The 13,689-nt window shown below is 31.3% G+C and overlaps 1 long non-coding RNA gene across 1 annotated transcript in view; it reads left to right on the forward strand.

Annotated features, from left to right (window-relative positions):
* Positions 1 to 13,689, forward strand: part of LOC117285709 — an 87,835-nt gene that overhangs the window by 35,435 nt on the left and 38,711 nt on the right. The window contains exon 2 of the long non-coding RNA XR_004516813.1: positions 12,507 to 12,571. This is a non-coding gene — a long non-coding RNA (uncharacterized LOC117285709). The remainder of the gene's footprint in view (positions 1 to 12,506; positions 12,572 to 13,689) is intronic.

Genomic DNA, 13,689 nt, shown 5'->3' on the forward strand with positions numbered 1-13,689 from the left:
ATATCAGCATAACTTAATATTTAAACAAACTCTCTTGGCCTGTCCTAATTTAGGCCTCCAGTTTTGTGTACTGGAACGGATGCTTAGAATGAAGGAATATACTGTTATGCTGTGAAAACCTCAAATATTTGTTTTTGTATAGACTGATACGAGATGGGAAAACATGAAATGCTGACTTTGGAGTTAGAACTTCATCAAAGGAAGATTTAATAAAGATGCAAGCACACACACAATTCACTTTACTACCAAAATGTTATTGCTTATATAAACATCTTTTCACAGTTTAATTAGTGTGCGTGCATTCAAATGTACATGTGTGTGGTGTGTATGTTTACATGCACAATTTATTGTATCTATCTCAAAGCATAAGAATATAAGGAGTGGCAAAATATAGTTTTCAGGTTTTATTTAAAGTATTACAGTAAAAGACATTATCATTAATTCACCTCAAAATAACCCCTTCCCCCATTTTGAACATACTAATCCCATTTATTAAGCTACTTTATTAAGCAGTTCTTGAAGTCTTTTTCATGTCTTTACAAGGTGTTATAAAAGTACAGCAAATGCTGTTCTTGAGTGCATTCAAGGGAAAACTAGGCACAGAAAAACTATGGTGTGACCTCATCCATCTAACTCACCACATCTGACATCGTGCATGTGACTTCTGGTTCTTCCCTATTTTTATTACTTCTCTCCTTGCTGTGACACAATACCTGACACCAACAACTCTAAAGAGGAAAAGTTTATATTGGCTCACCATCTGTTGAGGTTTTAGTCCATACTAGGCTGATTCCAAGTCAGAATAGCATGGCAGAGGGGCAGAGCAGAGGAGAAGCAATTCATACATAGCACAGTGGCAAAAGGAGAGATTGAGAGATCAAGGAAGGAGGGAGGGAGATATACCTTTGTAGCCAATACCCCCAGGGACTCTGACTAGACTTTACTTCCCAACTTCACATTTAGCTATAAATTCATCAGTGGACTAATGCAGGGAATTAACATGCCTTTGTGATCTAATCTCCTCAAAAAAGCTCCACCTATGACTTTGTTAGGCTTAAGGGAGCCAGGTACATACAAACTGTAACATTGCTCAAAATCAAAATGACCATGAAAGTTATACTTTGAATTAATTCAGAACATTGAGGCAGCCATCACAGCTCAGTTAAAGACACATGAGAATATTTCAGAAAGTAGCAAACACCATGGGATAAGTGTTCAAAATTAGAGAGTATATTAATGGAATTAATATATTTTTGGCTGTAAATTTTTTAGTATTCATCAGAAACAGGCTTTTTTGAAGAAGGAAGCTCATTGACAGAAACTTTGATTTTAACTGCAGATCCACCATCGGTTAGTTATATGACCTTGGATAAGTAACTATTCTTATTTAATGTGTAGGTCATCCACTTTCTGTGTGTGGGCTGTTTGAAAAAATTACTTGTAAAAATCCAAGTTTCATTCCTATAGCAGATTCTTTATCTCTTTCAGACCTTTGATAATACCATAGCTAATCATCTCATTATGCACAGTTGTAAGGTCAAGCAAAAGAAGCCAAATACTTAAAGCATATTTGTCTTTAGTCATCATTAAACATAAAATTTATCCTTTACTTTTATACTAAATTACTACTTCAAATTTTTATTTCTTTGTATTGATACTGCAAAAATAACAATATGAAGTTTTAAGAATCATATAATGGTCATCTTTTAAAATATGGTAAATATTTTGGCAAAACCCTGGATGAATCAGTGCCCAAGAAACATCTGTATTGAATTAAAAAGTTCCTAAGGCTATGAATGGTTTTTGTTTTGTTTCAGAAGTTCTCAAACTACCCCCATATCCAAACTCTTAACTTGTAAAAAATTACACTAAATTTACAATCAAGCTTATTCTACCCTTGCCATCACACTAGGGGAAACAAAATAAAATGTATAACTGACATACTGTCAATCCACATTTACAGTAATGCTTGCGAATGTAGTGTTTAGATTCCTGACAGATGTTTGCCTACATGATTATTTAGAATGATATTTTCTATTGCATTTCTGTAATGTCTATTAGAAGGATGCCTAGAGCTAAAATTTAACTCAAAATACATTTTTCACAAAAATGTGTAAGAAACAAATAATGTTATAGTCCTAGCACCAAGCACATCTGAGTCTGATATTAAATGCCTGCTAGATCAATCATCCAACTCTCCATCATCTAAAAATGAGTCTTCTACATCTTTCTTCCTCCTGATTCTACCTCCTATATAAATTCTTTTTTTTTTTGGTACCAGGGATTGAATTCGGGTCCACCAAACCGCTGAGCTAAATCCCTGGCCCTAATTTTTTGTTCCTTTAATAAATTCTACTTTATGACAAACTAGTATTTATAAACAATTGTTTAGTAATTATATAAATGCATTATTACAGATTAATTAGTACATTTTATAAATGTGAAAATGTATTTGGATATAGTACACTGGGATGGAAAGCATTATGTTTTCTTATGACAATTAGCAAATGTTAGTTGTGTGTGTGTATCTATGTGTCGGTGTGTAGGAAAACCTTCAGGAAAAAAACTAAACTATGCATTAAAATTGGATAAAAATTTATCCTTGATATATCCAGTATAACTACCACTTCTATAAATGAATTTCCTTGATGAATATTATAAATGAAGATTGATAATTAACATTATTAGTTATTTAAATTGTGCAACTAGAATGCTACATACATAATATCACATACACTTAAAATATATTTTCAAAACTTTTATTATACATTTTAATTATTTCATTGACATGCTGTTTTAAATGTTTGTGGGTTCAAAATGACAAAATTTGATAATAAAATACCCCAAGTTAAAATTTTTACCTGTGAGGGCCAGAGATTTAGCTCAGTGTTTCCACCACCTGCCTCACAGTGCAAGGACCCGTTTGATCTTCAGTACCAAAAGCATACTACCAAAAATAAAAAAAAAAATTTACCCTGTGTGAGATAGATAGAAAATTGTGTAGTCTAGGACACAAGTGTTAATTATTACTTTGTGAAGAATTGAAATTCTCATTTAATTGTAGAAATTTGTCATGGATAATTGACACATTAATATAACTTTAAATAATAGCTTACTTCATTTGAAAATAATAATAGCACAGCTTAATGTTCAAAGAAATTCTGTATAAAGGCAAACATTAACATTCAATAATACATCAATCTAAAATTAAATAATAAAGCATAGATTGTAGAATTCTTGCAGATTTTGGACTTTTAAAAAGTTTGTGACTGACTACAATCTTATTTTCCTTATGTTTGTAAAGAAGTGCATATTCTGGCTCTGGGATTTAGCTCAGTGGCACATGCCTGCCTTGCAAGCACAAGGCCCTGAGTTTCATCTTGAGTACCGAGAAGAAAAAGTGCATATTCGTGAGCCATGGGGGTGCCTGCCTAAAATCTGGTGCTGTAGGAAACAGAGGGAAGAGAATCACAAATCTGAACCCAGATGATGCAATTTAGCAACTTAAAGAAAACCTGTTTCAAAATAAAAAAGGACCAAGAATGTAGTTTAGTGTGAAAGTTTTAGATTCATTCCACAGTAGTGAAAAGAAAAAAAAAAAGCCCAAAAAAGTGAAAATTCAGACTGATTTATTGTATTATTACCTAAAAGTAATTTCTTCCTCCATTCCATTGTTTATAATAATGGTTGCTTCTATACAATCTTATTTAGGATTTATATTTTCATAGGTGCCATAAGGAAGTCATTAAAACTATTGATCAGTTTGAGTTGCAGCTTGTCATTATAAACATGTATAAAGTAAAATTGGGATTGGTAAATTTCTATCTCTATAAATATTTACTTTCTACATCTCTGTCATCTAACTATAGATTTACCTATCTTTACCTAGCTGTGTTTTACCTTTCTGCATTGGGTTTATTCTTTTCTTTAAGAAAAAAAAATTGCTTAAATCACATATACCTGTAAAACCATATTTACCTTGCTTCAAGGACTTCATCGGTCCTCCTGAATGTTTATGAATTATTTTTATATAGATTATTTAATTACAACAATTTAGTGTGCCAAATAAAAATACAAATTTTTTTAACCCATGCTAACTCCATCAACAGTTCATTGAGAAGCCAACATTGCTAAAATATCAGTCCTGGAAATAAGCAATTTACCCAAATTAGAAAGCAAGGACAAGAAATATTTAGTGATTTTTTTTAACATATGAAGAGAGATATATTAACACATGGGTAACATCCACTGAAGCTAGCTTCAAAGTTTAAACTAAAATACCAGTATGAAGAGTTTATTGTTAGGAGAGCCTGATTCTTGCCCTAAAATCAATAATATGGGTAAATCATAATAATATTAATGCTAATTATTGCTACTACCAATATCTTAGTTAATATTTGCTGACCCCTGAAAGGTATTATGCTAAACAATTCACTTTAATAATTTTTTTCATTCTCAGTGTACAAAATATATCATATTCTTTTTACCTATGATAACATAAACTTTATTTTATTTATGTATTTATTTATTTTTGTATTTTTATTTTTTGTACCAGGGATTGAACTCGGGTCCTTGCGCTTGCAAGGCAGGCCACCGAACCACTGAGCTAAATCCCCAGCAATAACATAAACTTTAGGAAAAATTTACCAATATTCTCCCAGCTCATAAAATGAGATCTGAGATACATATCCAGACTATTTGACTAAAGACTGTTATTCTAAAAATTATTGATTTTAGGACTTCAGTTTGTTTATTTGTAAAATGTGAATTTTGGACTTGGATGTACAGTTCCTAAGCAGAATTTATAATTTTCTTATCTGCTACAAAGTAAATATTTTAAGTAGAAAAGCTGCTTGGTTCATTTATTCCCTGTTGTAACACAATATGGAAGCTAAATATATAAACCCAGAGTCAGGTTAGAGTGCTGCATGCCTTTAGTTCCAGGTTTTGCCAAGGGTAATCTGAGAAGATCATTTACTGCAAGTCTGAGACCGAAAGTCCGAGACCAGCTTGGGCTGTATGATAAGAGAAAGAAAGAGAGAGAGAGAGAGAGAGAGAGAGAGAGAGAGAGAGAGAGAGAGAGAGAGAGAAAGCAAGCAAGCTAGCCAGCCGGGTGTGGTGGTGCATGCCTGTAATCCAAGACCACCCTGGGCTACACAGTGAGTTCCAGGTCAGTCTCAACTACATAGTGAGACCCTGTCTCAATAAAAAAAAAAAAAAAAAAAAAAAAAAAAAAAAAAAAGGAAGGAAGGAGAGGAAGGAGGGAGGGAGGAAAGAAAGGAACAAAGAAAGGAAGAAGTTAGAAGGGAAGAAAGAAAGGGAAAGGATGGAGGGAAGAAAAGAACCAAGGGGAGAAAGAAGAAAGGAATGGAGAGAAATTGCAGCTGGATCCTCTTTTCCTCTGCTCTCAAAACCACTAGGTGCATGGATTCCTAACCCTCAAAACCTCGTCTAATCCTATTTCCCAAAGATGTTATCTCCACATCATTAATGTAGGATTATGTTTCTAATAAATCAAATGTGGGGCACAAATTCCAACCCTGTAAAATATGTAAGAACATGAAATTCACGAAGAAGTCCTCTTTCTTTTTAATTGTATTTATTCTTTTAGGTGTTTTATGATTGATTTCTTATTTCAGCCTACTTGTTTAACATATTTTAATTATCCATTATATTTATTTATTTTTTCTTTTTTGTTATGTGGAGTTAAATCCAGGACCTCATGCTTGCTAGGCAAGGACTTCAACACTGAACTACATCCATACCCTATTTTAAGATTCTTTAATAAAAGATTTTAGGTTTATTTATCATGTCATTAACCACCATAAAATCATATTAAACATCTTCAAATATACTTTACACTATTGATCATTATTCATTGATTCCTCAATCACTTTTAACATTTATAATACATTATTCTCATTGTATCATGTTGGATTATTAAATAGAATAGAATGTACTTCTTCCTTGACTCACACATTCCGTGATTAGTTTTTTAGATTTACAAAGACTAACTCCACTCAGCTAACAAATTAGGAAAAAAGTAGCAAGGATCCTAGGTAATTCTTTTTTATTTTTTGTTTTTAGTACCAGTTGTCCAACTCGGATCCTTACACTTGCACTTGCTAGGCAGGTGGAGGCACCACTGAGCTAAATTCTCAGCCTGGTAAATCTTGGTATACTGAAGTTGATCTTAACTTTTCAGATCTTTGAGACTGTATAAAGAATACTGAATCTTACTGATGATGTTAACATTGCCCTTAATTTAAAAAAAATAAAAATAAAAGGACCACTATATAAACATTTTCAACTAGATTTTTTTTTAAATTTTTAATTTCTCCTTTCCTCTTAGCTGATATAATGGCTCCTATTCTTATGTGAGTTACAAAATCAATTATGTGAAGGGAATTGAAATCCAGAAGATAAATCTTAAAATATTCCACATTTTATGTTTAAGCTTGACCTTCTAGAGTTAACATTTCAATGATTCATAGAAGCTGCACTTAACTATGCTACACATATAGAACTTCTTGTCATGTTTCTTGTGTACTGCAAGTAAAACTTTTTGGGGCTGGCAAGTAGTAAACTTTATTTTTCTAAAGAATATATAAAGTGAATTAGAGTTTTTATTTCCCTATAGATAAATAGTTACACTGGGGCCAGCTAAAAAGTGAAAGCAGTTTAGTTAAGATAATATATTTCAAGTCTGAGATTTACTTCCACTGATCACAGCTAAGCAACACTAGTTTTATGGAAAATAAGAACAATTTCACTACGTATTGCTTAAGGTTCACTGTTTATTATTATCTTAAGCAACTGTGGCAGAAAACACATTCAGTAGTAAAATGTGCTCTAAATGTATACTCTCTATATTACTGATTATAGACATTGTATTTAAAAGATGACACAAATATTCAGTGATTCTATTGTTTATTAATCCATTTACATTTAAAATAATGCACATTTTTAAATTTCAAAATTTAAATATGAATGCATAAGTGAATTAATATTCTAACATATCATTACCATTTTATGAAGTCATTACAAATGCTGTATCATTCTATACAAGTATGTTCAAAACATCATTAATTGTATTTTTCATATAGTAGCCTTTTTAGTGTTAAAATATGATTGAATGCAGATTATACATGAGTAAGTCACTTGCAGCAATTGTAATAACTTTTCAATAAACTTTACTAGAGTTAATTCATTATTAATATAATTATTTTATTCACAAAATAAAAACTATTGACTATCATAATTAAAAATTATCAAATAAAAACAAAAATAGGCTAAAATAACCGAAAAATACCTCTTTAGTCTATAATACATTTTAAATTTATAATTTGTTCAGTTTCTGCTGTCACAGAGATTTCAGGAAATATATATATATATATATATTTTTTTTTTTAATGGGGATCGAACTAAGGTCTTTGCACTTGCAAGGCAGGCAGCAGAACCACTGAGCCAAATTCCTCACCCAATAATATACTTTTAAAAAGTGTATACATAAGATAATTTCAAGAGTCCATCTTTTTTTTCTTTTTTGGTATCAGATATCAAATTCAGGACCTTGTGCTTGTGAAGCAGGTGGCAGAACCACTGAGCTAAATTCCCAGCCCATCAAGATTCTATTTTTAAAAGAGAATAAATAATATATAATAGTATACGGATTTTTAATTTAACAATATTTTTAAAATGTTGGGCATAATTCAGTTTTAATTTTTTTTTTTTTTATGACTCTAGGACATTACCTAGAAACTAGTCTACTGTTTACATCAGACTGCTTCATGAGATTGAGCATACAAATATGCACTGCCCTCCAGAAGAAATAGGGCAAACTACTTGAGAATCTTCTGGTAGCATGATCATTCTGGGCTCAGCTCAGTTGTACTAAGGGTGGTAATGTGATTGAATCAACACATTATGAACAGAACTTAATAGCTTGGGCTTTAACCCAGACATCAAGACTAGCCTAGCAATCACCAAGGCTTGAATTCAATCCATAGGAAAATAAAGTAAAACAGTATTACTCCAACTTCCCCTTCTAAACATTTTGCTTTGTGCATGGCCACTGATAATTTATATTTATTAAATCCTAGCTTTCTAGTGCTGTTTCCTGGAAAGTGACTAAATTATTCAGAAGAGTTCCTGAAGGACATATTTGATCAGGAAGAATACTATTTTGATTTTCATTGCTGTTAGAAAGGAATGGTATCTACCTGTAGAAAAAGAGAAAGAAAAAAGGTAGATTAGGCTATGGGTGTTTGACAAAGGGAAAGGGAGTTAAACAGACAGAAGTCTGATCATAGTGGATTGGAAATGCACTATTTTGAAGCTAATTTCAGAAAAGAGAAGGTTTTGTTGAGACTCTCCAGCTTATCAGAGAAGGTGATGGTATGAAAAATAAAGACAAAGAGGAATTTTATGAAATATTATTTTACATTTAAAAATAAATTTCTAGAGTTTTCTTCGAAATTCTAAAAGTTTTCAATTTTTTGTTTTGTTCCTTTTGTAGTGGTCATCACCACCACCATAACCTCTATTATTATTTGTAAATAATTAAATACCATACTCTTAAGCAAAGTAAATAGGACATGCATGTGTAAATACCAAATACTTTCTCTGGTGTGAGAAAAACTGAAAGTGTAAATAATAATGTGAAATAGGAACAAAAGTTGCAAAGGAGTAAAGGAAAGGAAACAAGGGAAAGAAAAACTATAAGAAAAGGAAAAAAAACGGAAACAAAGTGCTTGTAAATAGGGAAGGGTGGACGAGTTGAAGAGAGGGCAGGGAAATAGGGAAAAATAAGAACCAAGATACATCATGTAAAGGTCCAAGTTCCAAGTGAGAAATGTAACTGTACTGTATACCTAAAATGTACCAATAAAAGAATTTAAGGGGAAAACAAAACTACATGCCAGGAGAAATTACAAAATAAACATGCTTAAATCTCATAGTGCTAATTTTTCTAGTGTTCTATAATACCTGGGATTGTTCATTAATCTACCTTTGAGTTTTATGGCACAATTTTAAGTTGTTTACTATGGGAAAAGCTTAGAGTATTAGTAAACCTAGATAGAGCAATTTTATAAACTCAGTAAAGTAATACACACTTATGGCAAATACACATTACAGGAAATTATTTTGTTTTTTATTTTTAAATATTCAAGACAGAATGTCACAGGCATAATAGAGTAGCAAATGAATTATAGTTAAATATCCCATTTTCCCTTTAACTGATTAAAGTCAATCACTGTCAATTTTAATGAAATATAAGAACCACTTGGTCTCAGAAAAGACTGAGGTTCAGATCTTAAAGCACCAAAGCAGTTATAAATTTTGTTATACTTCAATTTAACAAAGTTTTTTTTTAATTTCTCAACAGTTGAGACCATTATTAGAGTTATTTTACTATCCACTACATTTAAAATGAAAAAAAAAAAGCCAGAATATATGAATGAGATTACTCTTCCTTGTAGTATGTTTGACATGATACACTATAATTTTTAACACCCAGTTTTATATATCTATGCAGTGAATTAGAAATCCATTTTATATATTAAAATGTTGTGTTCAGAATTGCATACAGTCCAATATAATTCTTCATCTTTCAAATTAAAAATAACAAATAATGTTGAAAATAGCAAATAATAATGAATGTGATCATAATGTATACCTAAAAAGTACTGATAAATTTAAGTTTTAAAAATTATTTTAAAAGGTCAGTTACAGTTTTCCCTTTTATATAAGAAATATTGGAAAATATTTTTGTCAGCTGGAAAGGGGAAATCACACTCTATACTGTAATGTGATAGAAGCTAATGTCTAGTTTAATATGAATATTTTCTTTTTTGCCAGACACCTTAATATTAACAAAAATGCCCTGCACCATACAATGATAAATTTTTCTCCAGTACCATGTATGGAAATGAAAGTACATCAATTGTGTATTGGATTGAGAGTAATAGTTTGCTTTCTTCTTCAAGGCAAGTCATGTTTCTCAAATTCTGTTTCAATTACTAGATATATCAATAACTTGTTACAAACAAAACAAAAACAAGAAGTAAAACTACATCCTGTGCCTTAACCTACTAACCACAAATCAACTGTACTTAGGATCCAGAAGCCTCATTGTTGGGCTGGGATTTAGCTCAGTGATTCCGATGCCTGCTTCACAAGAGCAAGGTCCTAAGTTTGATCCCTGTACAAAAAAACAAACAGAATCTACATTTTTAAAAATCACTCCCAAATGAATGCTGCTGCATTCCATAAAAATTTAACTAACCTTGTAGCTATAATTAATCTTATAGTTATAATTGATAATCAATGTCATAATCATTTATAGTAGATAATTTACAATTGATATCAAACTAAATTATATACATAAATTGATGTGTGAAATATTTTAAAATTTTAAGAATTATAAAATATTTTCTGTATTTAGAACTATATTTAATATTTTACTTAATATTTGTATAACACATAATTAGAATACACATTATGTATATTTAATGGTAATAAAAACTTTAAAAAGTTAATAGTGTACATGATTTTGATATATTTTAATATTTAGTAATATTTAACATTACAATAACTACTCCAAAATAAATTGGCATTTAATTTTATCTATATAAGATTGGAAGCAAGAAATGTATTTATTAAAAAAATCGAGTTCAGAAAATATCATAGTTTGAAGGGCTGGGGATTTAGCTCCATGGCACCTTCCCTGCCTCCCAAGTGCAAGGTTCTGAGTTCAGTCCCTGGTACCAAAAAAAAGAGAAATGTGGACCTAGAAAATATTATAGTCTGAAAATTTAGGAAACTTGGTAGGTACTGCCAAGTTACACTTGTTAGTGATTTTTAACTTGTATTTCCAAAAGCAGTGAATTTGTCTTTATTTCCCCATAGTCTTTCTAACACAATGTGTTATCATTAAGAATTTGTTTCCCAATAGGAAAAAAAAAAAATCACAATTTAGTTCTCATGTTAGTTTTTCTTAGTATGAATGAGGATGAGTATTTCTTCAAACAAAATATGTATTTCTTTTTCTGTGCATATCTTTGCCAATTTATAGAAATTGGACTATAGATCTTTTCTTAAAATATTTAGGAAATATTTTTCTGTATTGATTTTTTTAATATAGTGTGATTAACATTTTTAAGGTTTTCATTTTTTGGGTTTTTTGGGGGGTACTGGGGATTGAACTCAGGTCCTTGTGCTTGCAAGGCAGGCCACCAAACCTCTGAGCTAAATCCCCAGCCCAGGTTTTCATTTTTTAAAGTTGACTGTTTTACATTTATGAGAAAACTCAACAGAAGGGTACAGATAATTCTGTGTACCCTATGCTCAGTTAATATTACTATTATTCCTTAGTATTGTTCACTAGTATGTACTTTTACTAAAATCAATGAACCAATATCAGGATATTATTATTCAGTAAAACCCATACTTTACAGTTTTCCTTGCCTTTTACCTATTTATTTTTTCAGTTCTGGGACCCATCACAGTTACTGTAACACATTTAGTCATGAGGTCTCCTTAGGTTCCTTTCTGTTATGAAAGTCTGTGAAGTTTTCCTTGTTTTTGACAACCTTTACAATTTTCATGAGTTCCGTTCCAGAATTATTTAGGATGCCCCTCTATTGGAATCTACTGATGTTTTTAAAACATGATTGCTTCAGGCTATGGCTCTTTCAGAGGAAGGACTCAGAAGTAGAGTGTTATTTTCATCTGATCACATCAAAGGTATAGGTTGATGACATTGTCATTGTTGGCATAGTTCTTGATCACAGGGACAGGGAAATTTTTGTAGGTTTCTTGACTGCAAAGTTACTCCCCTACTTTCTAGACTATATTCTTTGGAAGAAAGCCACTATATATAGCCCTCACATATAAATTGTTTACATTGTTCTGCAAGTGGTATCTATTAGCGAAGGATATATATTCATTTATGTATATCAGAAGTTAATCATAGTCTTTATAAATATTTTGGGTTATAATCCAATAAACTTTTATTTTGTTGCTCAAATTGTTCCAACTTTGGCCATTAGGAGATCTTTCATTCGCCTCCTCTGCCACACTCACAAAACCTCATCAGTGTCTGGTTTGTAGTCTGAGCAATTTCTAACTCTGTAGTGCTGTAAGAGGTTGAGTCTAATTTTTTACATTTTGTTGAATCAGCCTACCCTTCCTCAAATTAGCCTTCTCCTCAAATATTCTTATTTATTGTTTTTGTTTTATTGGAGAATGATACTCCATTCAAGGGTGAAATGTGGACAGTATGTGTGCTTGTTTCTACTGAGGTCTTACATATTTTAGCTCCTCTTAGCTGGTATAGAAATGAAGGTGGTGTACTACGTGTGTGTATAATTTTATTTGCAAGCATCTGTATCCATACTAATTAAGCATGAGTACAAGGAACATGAAGGCAGTGAGAGAACTGTTAGCTTATACCTTCACAGAAGCTGAAGTATAATGCTAATGTGCTCCTCCTTTTTGTTTAGGTTTGAGGGCTACGCACCTTTCCAGGGTACTTTACATCAATAACTCCCCTGCCCTACTTCATCTGGTGAGTTTTTTCCATACATTCCTTATGCAATTATATTTTCTTGTTGCAATGTAACTTCTGGGATCTCCAAACCTCCTTTTTCCCAAACTCTTTTTTTTTTTTTTTATTTGTATACATTGAGATTCGCTCTGCACTTCAAAGTTTGATGGGATTTGGTGACTACACAATGTAGTGTCTAACATTGTAATGGTACATAGGATATTTTCAATGACCCCAAAATTCTTGTCATACATTAAGATTTTTCTCCATCCAATCTCAGGGTAACACTTGTCTTTATTCTCCATAGTTTTGCAGTTTCTGATATATTATATACTGTAATTAGATTCAGATTAGCTTTTCGAGACAAGGTAATTTTACTTAGAAATATACCTTTAGGTTCAATCTCTGTTTTTCTGTGACTTGATGGATCATTTTAATTTTACTAATGTTCCATCATATAAATATACCACATCTTTTGGTGAAATTGAAAAATGTATGCATCTATTGAAAGCTATCTTGCTAGATCCCAGTTTTAAATGATTATGAATAAAGCTGTTATAAACACTTGTTTAAAAGATTTTGCATGTACATAAGTTTTCTAATCATTTGCATAAGTGTCCAGGAGCAAAACTTTTAGATCATATAGTAAGAATTATATAATAAACTATTAAGATATCTTCCAAATCCTAGGCATAAATTCTGTGCCTTCTTGGCAACAATAATGGTAGTTCTTATAGCACTACAACATTTCTTTAAAATTTTGGATTTTAGCTGTTCTACTAAATGTGCAATGTATCTCATAATTATTTTTTAAACAATGACAATGATTTTTAAAAAATACTTTTTTTCTTTTTTTGGCTGGACTGTGGAGTGAGACACAATCAGTGTTAGAACAAAGGTACCAAATGATGTTGATGTACTCTAAAGTTTGAGAGAACTTTATTCTGACTAGTGTAATAAACATTATAAAGGCAAATTATTTAATAGAATCAATGACAAAAATAAATATTTTTCTTTTTTCCGTTCTTTATGTTTTGTGTGTCTGTGTTTGTCTGTGTGTGAATGTATGTACTGAGATTTGAGAATTGAACTCAGGGTCTTTTCACTGAGGTAAATACCTAGTTTTGTTTTGTTTTGTT

The sequence above is a fragment of the Fukomys damarensis genome, unplaced genomic scaffold, assembly GCF_012274545.1.
Source record: "Fukomys damarensis isolate Sample0158 unplaced genomic scaffold, DMR_v1.0_HiC HiC_scaffold_12, whole genome shotgun sequence".
Classification (NCBI taxonomy): domain Eukaryota; kingdom Metazoa; phylum Chordata; class Mammalia; order Rodentia; family Bathyergidae; genus Fukomys; species Fukomys damarensis.